This window comes from Pezoporus wallicus, unplaced genomic scaffold (assembly GCF_028554395.1).
Source record: "Pezoporus wallicus isolate ANWC-B61680 ecotype Strahan unplaced genomic scaffold, APGP_CSIRO_Pwel_v1 contig_7819, whole genome shotgun sequence".
Lineage (NCBI taxonomy): Eukaryota > Metazoa > Chordata > Aves > Psittaciformes > Psittacidae > Pezoporus > Pezoporus wallicus.
Window position 1 is genome coordinate 859753 of NW_026642241.1, and position 7014 is coordinate 866766.

Genomic DNA, 7014 nt, shown 5'->3' on the forward strand with positions numbered 1-7014 from the left:
CACAAATGCAAGCCCAAGATTTCAGCGAGTCAACAGGGCTCTGTGGAACAGGGCAGGGTTACAACTGCTCTCTGCTGTGTCCAAGCAGTGCTCAGGGCAAGGTAAACAATCTGAAGGGCTGTCTGGAGCTGATAAAACATTCCCATCCACTGCAGCCTTTGAACAGCAAGCCACACTGCTGCAGCAGCACTGAGAGCAGCAGAACCCATTTCCAGTCCCTGCTGCCAAATCCCAAAGGCCGTCCCCACCTTACCAGCCCTTTACAGGGAAGGCAGCTGCTCCTGCCCCGGAATGAAGGGGCAGGTTTGGGAGAGCCTGGAGCAGGCCCCACCTCGCTCCATGCAGCCCTGACCTGCTTTTGTCTCCCCGTGCTGCGAGCAGGGCTGTGTTGCCATGGTGAAGGCTCTGACACATTTGGTTTTCCCACTGATTTCCTGCTGCACTACAAACCTCTGCTGCTCTGCTCATGGCTGTGGTGACAGCAGCCACACACGGGTGAAGAACAGAGTGAGCCAACAGCTGGTCACTGCCAACAGCATCTTCCAGAGCAGCCTTAAACTTCCACCAAATCAAATCCCTCTCCCTCATCTCCATCAGGATGACTTGGATGCTCCATTCCTGTCTTCTCAGGACACGTGAGAGTTTACCTTGCATCCTAACCCCACCTGCCTTTAAACTGAGCCCAAGGCAAGCTCAAGGTATCTGATCATCCTCCAAAGATGCCTCTCTAGAAGGCAAACCCGCATGCCTGTCCCCAGTAATCCCAGCCTTAGGACAACCTGGAAGCCAAGCCTGGAGTCCTGCTGCCACACACTCCCATCAGCTTCCAAGGCTGTAACCCTTGAGCTGCAGCACAGAGCAACGCTGCTCCCAGCGACGCACTGACATGCTCAAACCAAATGTGACCTTCAGGCCTGCTGCTGTTTTAGCAGCAGGTTTGCCATGACTTACCAAGAGGAACTGGACCATTTACTGACCCTCACGATGAGAGGCTGCAGCCTACCCTTGTCCTGAAAACAGCAGTGCAAGTCTCAAATCCCACACTGCAATTCCTGAACCATCACCATTTCCTTTAGGCTCGCACAAAGGAGCGGCCAGCTTCACATCCAACTGTCTCCGTGGTGACAGCAACAACCCAGGTTTGTCTGTGGTACCAAACTGGGACCAACACACACACCCATACAATGGGAACTGGAGCTCGAGGCCACGCTGCCCAGCGAATGACTCAAAGTGCAGAAGTGCCTGAGTGGGAAACCACCCCTAGTCAGTCTTTGCTTGTCTTTTTACTGTGTGCTGGGATGAGAAGCTGTTCACATCTTGTTCTGACTAAGCACAGGCTTCCCCACGAAGCCCAGCATCAAGCCAGGGCACCCAGCACCCCCCTGCAGCACACCCGCCACCAGCTCCATGTCTGGGTTCTAAGAGCGCAGCAGCAGAAAGAAAGTCTTTGGGGTTTCCATCGGACACTTCCCAAAGCAGCTCAGGTGAAAAACCACCTCCACAGAAGCCAGCTATTCAGATCCTTGCAGAGAGGGAAGCAGAATGACTTCTACTGGTTTCCAATGAGCAGGAACTTGAAAACCAACAGTTGCTGCATCACTGACAACCATCTTGCTGTGTCAGACGCTGGAGATGCACGAGCACAGACGGGCTTTGGGCAGCCAGGAACATGCTCCTTAATGGTTACTGGTAACAGCTCTATTTGCTTCATGACAGTTGAGGTGTGCAAAGGACCAGTTGTGCCAGCTCAGCTGTACAATAACCACAACAACATGTGCTGTCAGGAGCCCATCAGTGGCACTAGCCCTGGCTGATAACCCTGACAGAGCCACTTGTGAGATTACAGCCAAGGGTTTCCCACCAGCACACCTGGAGAGCAAAGACTTAAGCAGGAAGAGGGATGCTTTCCATCTTCAGCTGCTGCTCAGCCACCGATACACGCTCACACCACCACGGGGATCAGCAAAAGAAACCCTAACTCCTTCAGTGCAAAGGTAGCCAGACAGGTTAGAGATCAGTGCCTCTTTCTGCATGGTACTGCCCACGGTACCATCTGTACATGGTATGTACAGACCTGTGCACAGCTCTCACACACCACCCTCACAGAGGGAACCTGCACACCAGCTCCAGACTTCTGAGAGCGCAGCGCAAGAGCTGAGCAGGCTGCATCCTCCCATCCCAGGGCTGGGAACCAGCTTCCCATTAGGATGAGGGCTGCACTTCAGCCCGTTATCTGATCAGACTTCACACACAATTACATACAACTTGTCAACTTACTCCTTCCATTAAAAAGCCTCAGATGTTGTGAAACACTCCAATTAGTTTTTAGGTGAAGCCTCATCAGCTCCATTCAGCTGCTTTCACCCAGCAGCAAGAAGCCTCAGGGCTTGAAAGCCAGGGTGCCCTGAGAGGGGCCAGAAACATGGGGCTGGAACTAACCCATGAGCCCAACGCAGGCAGAAAACCTCTGACATTCACTTGAGCCTGAATGAGAGCATACTCCTGAGCCTCACAGTGCAACCCATGGCCACGGCTTTCACAGCCCCATCGCTGTTATGCCTCTGTCCACATTACACAGGTATTCCTGCACTCATTCCCTGCAGGGGTAGAGCCTCTCCAGGAAGAGACAGAGCAGAAAGTCCAAAGAATAAGCACAGGCTGAGAGAGCCTTGGTCTGGGTAAGGAAAACCCTGCCCCAAACCCGCCCTCCCTCCTGCTGCACAAATCCACGGGTGCTTTCAGGGCCTTGAAGCCCTTCAGCAGTGTCATTCAGATCCCTTCCAGTGGGACTCTCCATCCCCGAGCAGCCATCCTCTGCGTGACACAACACCAGCATCTGTGCCGTCCCTCCATCCACCCCCAAGCAGAGGTTACAGGCAGCAAGGGCTGGTGCTGATGGGCTCGCAGCAGGATGGGCTCCAGCCCGGAGGCAGATGCTGGGGCTGCCCCAGCTCTCTGCCCAGTGCCCCTCGTGCCCCACACGCAGCAGACACTGCTCTATTCTCAGCTCCACCGGCTGTGGGAGTTTGTTTGTGTGGGTTCGGATGATTCGACTACTTTGAAACTTGGCTGAAGCCACATAATTCCCTTTTTATGGAGCCCCTTTGATGGCCATTTAGCAGAGAGGGCGAGGTTTAGCCTCAACTAGAGACACTGGGGTCAGAGTTACTCGAAAAAGACACATAATGAGCAGTAATGAATCACCCGCCAGCGGTTTCTTCATTTAAGTGTTAATGCAGCACATTAAACCCCTGGACCGGGATCAGCAGAAAGGCCCCATCTGTAAATAAACACTGCAATGGCTTAACTAGAGAAGCTCCAAATTGCTCTGCTTAAGCTCCAAAGGGAGACACTTGAGCCAATTTAACTCTTCCTTGCGCTCCTTCACCTGAAGGCAGCATCTTGCTTGTGCCACACAGGCAATGGGACTGACACAACAGCACCCAACACACTTACAAGGGGAAGTGACAACTCCCACAAGGATCCCTTCAGCTGGGGAGCACTTCCACTACAAACTGCACCTCCTGCTCTGCTGGCAACTTCCTAAAGCCTTCCTTTGGTGTTACGCAGTGGTCCTGAGGGAGTGCGAAGGGGCAAGCTGCTGGCAGCACATTGCCATAGCAATGGCACAAGTGATACATGACCCAGCCAGAGGACACGGGGACAAAGGAGTTCAGCTGCTGCTGCTGCTCCCAGAGCCTCCAATGCGCAAGGAGCCCAGTCTCCCAGCAACATACTGCTATTTCCTGACTGCCTTCTAGGGAGAGCCCTCCTCCAAAGGCAAAGGAGAACACGGGCTCTGGAAGCCCTCATAGGCCTCCACAGCACCCCCAAAGCCTTGCAGGACACCTGCCAAGAGACACCAGCCAAGGGAAACAGAAGCAGGACAGGTGAGGCACCAGCACACACTGGAGAAGAACAGCAGAAGGATTAAGACAGGGGCCATGTGGCCCTCCCATGGCTCCTTACTAGCCCAGCACTGACCAGGTCCTCACGAGAGCCTGTGAGAGCAGCACACAGCGACCTGGGGTGTTTGCTGTGCTCGCCCCGGAGCCGTGCTGCTGCCTGGCAGAGATGGGCAGAGCAGGGCAGGGCAGCCACCACCATGTGCCAATCTGAGCCCCATTCCTCCCGGAGCAGCAAAGCCTGACTATCCATGAGGCTGCCAGGATCTGTACCTGGTTTTAGTGCCACAGAGCCCACCTCCAACGATCCCAGTGCAGACTGTTGTGACTGACTCCAGCTCACCCAAAGAGAAGCCACAGAACCTAGGCCAGCTCTGGCATGGAAGGGAACAGCCTCTTGCAGCAACAGCAGAGATTCCTCCTGTTCTCCAGAAAAGGCTTCAGTTCCTTAAAAACCTAGAAACAATCAGCTTCATCCTCACCTTCCTCTGGTGGATGTGATGGTGCAAGAGGGGCTGTGTGCTGCCAAGGGCTACACCATCACAGGTTTGGGTTCCTACCCAGTAAGACAGCTCCAGGTAGCCCCTTACACAGATGTGGTTACATACAAGCGGTCAAACCTGCTCCTTGCTTTGCCCCTCTCCTCCCTCCTCATCCCCAGCAGTTAAGTCTGAGACACATCATCCAAAGAATACAAGGACCGCAGACAGTCCTCTCCGTCAACATCCACTGACCAGCCCTTATGATAAATGTGGCATTAAAACCAGCTCCAGCACCTGAACAGAGCTGGGATTCCAAGAAGCCACTTGAGTGACTTATACATGGAATTCATGTGGAAAACAGCTCATTGGGGTCACTCAGGAGGTTTTTCAAACAGCCACAAGGAAGGGTTTCTTGTGGAAGCTGCAGAGGCAGGGACAGACAGGAGAGCTGCAGGAGATGTCCCGCAGGTGCGCAATCCATTCATCACCCCCAGCTGGAGAAGCAGCCCCAGCTCCTGCCTCACACTAGAGCAGCTCTCGGAGCACAAGGCTCCGACTCTGCATTGCCAGGCACTGAATGTAAATTGCCAGCTCGGTTAATACGTAAATTGTTGACTGCTCCCTCCCCTGTTCCAGCAGTTCCAGCACAGACAATGATGAATACAGGCCTCCTGCCCTTTAGGATCATTAACATTCCCTTTCCTTAGCATCCCAACACTGCTGACCCACATCCAGTTACATGCACACTGCAACATCCTGTGTCAGCACGATGTGCCAGGCACACACAGCACACGCAGTCCTCCTCTATGGGAGGAGGACACCTGGAAACCCCAGGCCTTCCATAAGGGAGCAGCCACCAAACCAGTCCCTGCTTCACTTTTCTAAGGCAAAGGGAATACAAACCAGCTCCTCTCCAAGAGGTGTGACCCGGGGTCAGGGCTGTGCAGGGATTTGTGGCTACATCCGAGTGCTGCCCAAGCAGATCCGAGCAGCAGAGCTCACCTGTGGGCAGGGGCTGCCAGCAGGCTCAGCGCTGGGACACGCTCCCCTTCAGTGACCAGAGAACTCTTCTACATCACTGAACAGAGCGTTCTGCCAAGGCTTTGCTGCCTTCTCAGTCGTTTCTATCAGGTCAAACCCTTACGGGTATCACCGTGATGAAAACAAGCTCGTGGCAGCATTACCGGGTACTCCTGCTGCCATTCCAAAGAGCCTCGCACCGATACCCATCTCTAACCTCACCAACAGCAGCACCAGAGCACGCAGCACCTCTCCCCTTCCCCACTCCTCTCGCAGAGCCCACAGTGACAGCCGCATCAGAAGGAAAAGCACTGCAAGACCCGCACTCGGGGCTGCCAGGCAAACCCAATCCCTGCGCTCACGCTCCTCCTCACGGGCTGGGATTTGAGAGGAAACCCGACCTCGGAGCTCCGAACGCTTCCAGGTCAAGTTTCAGCCGCAGCGCAGGCTCCGGAGCCGGGGCAGCTGCTCCGGCACAGGTATTCCCGGGGACCTCCTCCCGCAGCAGCGCAGGGGAACGTGCGCGCACGCAGCCCCCCCGCTGCAGTAACGCTCGCGCTCCGCCAGGCTCAGGGGCAGGGGCTCCGGAGCCTCCACCCCCCCTCGGGAACGGAGCTGAGCTGAGCTGCTGCCCAGAGCCCAGCACAGGCTCGCCTCGCTCAGGCTCCTCTGGAGCATCCCCGAAGCCCCAGACCACGCTTTCCAGACAAGGGGTGGGTGCGTTTTGCCACTGACAGGGAGCCCAACTGTTCCCATACGTAAACGAGCCCCTGCTCCGGTGTTCTGCAAAGCACCGCTCAAAGGCAACCTTGACTCTGCGAAGGTGGAGGGGAACAGGATCACAACCCGCAGCCGGACGAGCAATCCCGGCTCAAAGGGATCGCTCTCCCTGACCTCTTCACCTTCGTCTCCATCAGTCAAGCTCAGCGTTACCACGGGGGAAGCAGTGGCCACCTGAAGGCACAGAACCAGGGGTCAGGCAGGCGAATACAACCCAACTGTGGCCAGAGCTGCCCAGTGTAACTGATCTGTAACAGCCCCTCAAGCCGCTGCACCGGCTACCCGGGCACAGCCACGGCTCCAACGTGCACGGCAATAGGGCTCCCCAGGTCCTGCCCGCTCCCAGCCCCATTCCCACCTCCACCGCTGCCGGAGGAGCCCGCAGCCGAGCAGACCCCCTCCAAGGGAGGCACAACCGAACCACGGCGCGGGTCCCACCGCCCGTACCGGGACCCGGCGCAGGCCGCGCTCCCTCCGCCCGCAGCGGGACCGCGGCCGGCACAGGCCGCAGCGGCGGCGGGGCCCGCTGTCAGCGCTGCCCGCGGTCCGGCGGCCCGGCCCCGAGCGGGCCGGTGCGGTGCGGTGCCGGCAGCGCGGCGGGGCCCGGTCCGCAGGCCGCTCACCTTGGCGCGGGTCACCAGGTGCGTGGCCAGCTTCACCACGGCGAAGTTGCCCTTGCCGATGGTGCGCTCCACCTCGTAGTAGCCGATGCGGGCGGGCCCGGGGGGCCGCGGGGGCGGCGGGGCCGGGGACAGCCGCGGGGCCGGAGGGGGCCCCCCCGCGCCGCTCGCCGCCGCCGCCGCTGCAGCCGCCGCCGCCGCCATCTT

At 57.3% G+C, this 7014-nt stretch overlaps 1 protein-coding gene across 4 annotated transcripts in view; it reads right to left on the reverse strand.

Moving 5' to 3' along the window:
- SIK3 (SIK family kinase 3) overlaps positions 1 to 6975 on the reverse strand; it is a 55446-nt gene extending 48471 nt beyond the window's left edge. For 2 of the 4 annotated variants that reach the window (XM_057428272.1, XM_057428277.1), the window contains exon 1: positions 6811 to 6975. The gene's annotated coding sequence lies outside the window, so the exon portion shown is untranslated. The remainder of the gene's footprint in view (positions 1 to 6810) is intronic. The other 2 variants (XM_057428278.1, XM_057428270.1) reach the window with 1 other exon arrangement.
- Positions 6976 to 7014: the final 39 nt, after the last annotated feature.